This window comes from Ctenocephalides felis, unplaced genomic scaffold (genome assembly GCF_003426905.1).
Source record: "Ctenocephalides felis isolate EL2017-DRISC unplaced genomic scaffold, ASM342690v1 CF-g0.4_SCAFFOLD_03570, whole genome shotgun sequence".
NCBI lineage: Eukaryota > Metazoa > Arthropoda > Insecta > Siphonaptera > Pulicidae > Ctenocephalides > Ctenocephalides felis.
The window spans coordinates 28,180,093-28,181,216 of record NW_020539724.1 but is presented as its reverse complement, the minus strand read 5'-3'; positions in this window follow the sequence as shown (position 1 = coordinate 28,181,216).

Genomic DNA, 1,124 nt, shown 5'->3' with positions numbered 1-1,124 from the left:
CAGTTAAGTTTATTGTCCAAATACATATCCAGGTATTTAGCAAAGTTTTGTCTTGGAATTTCGTTACCGTATATGTAAACAGGTGGACATGTACTCCTTCGCAGTGTGAAAGTAACTTGAACAGATTTGTTACTGTTGACTACAAACCTCCATAATGTAAACCACTTTTCTATTATATTAATGTGTGATTGTAGCATCGCAGTCGCTGTTGCTGAGTTTTCATGCTGAGAAATAATGCAGGTATCATCTGCGAATGTTGCAAGATTTGTGTTGTGGTGCCAAGGAAAATCTGCGGTGTATAATAAAAATAGCGTTGGGCCTAACACACTTCCTTGGGGGACTCCTGCATTAATTGATTTGATTGCAGACTGGGCGTCCTGTATCTGTACAAAATATGTTCTGTGAGCCAAGTATGATTTCAGTATATAGAATAAAGCATATGGAAGATTCTTTTTGATTTTATATAATAACCCCCAGTGCCACACTTTGTCGAAAGCTTGTGCGATGTCCAAAAGTACCGCGGAGCAATATTTTTTGGTATGCAGAGCAGAGTTGATCTCATTAACTACGCGGTGTACCTGTTGTATGGTTGAGTGCTGCTCTCTAAATCCAAATTGGTGATTTGGAATTATATGGTTGCTTTGAAGTGTAAATTTAATGCGTTTTAGCAGCAGCTTTTCAAATATTTTGGATATGACAGGCAGCAAGCTAATTGGCCTATATGAATCTATAAGATGAATGTCTTTACCTGGCTTGTGAACCATAATAATTTTGGCAATTTTCCAGATTGAAGGGAATGATTGAGTTCTGATTATGGCGTTTAAAAACAATGGTCAGAAATCGTAGCAATTTATCAGGTAACTCCTTAATCATTTTGTTTGTGATGAGATCAGGTCCGGAGCTTTTCCAGATTTTGTACGCCTTATTTCTTGTGCAACTTCTGAAACAGTTATTTTTTTTTGTGCTCATTAGATGTGGAAACAGTATTGAGAAAATCGAAAACAATTTTTTTTATAATCTGCGCATTTCTGGGGGGCTGGCTGAAAGGTTTCAAATAGATGTTCAGCAAAAATGGCACATTTTTCTTGGGGCTGCCTCCCCCACGTTCCGTCTTTTTTCCTTAG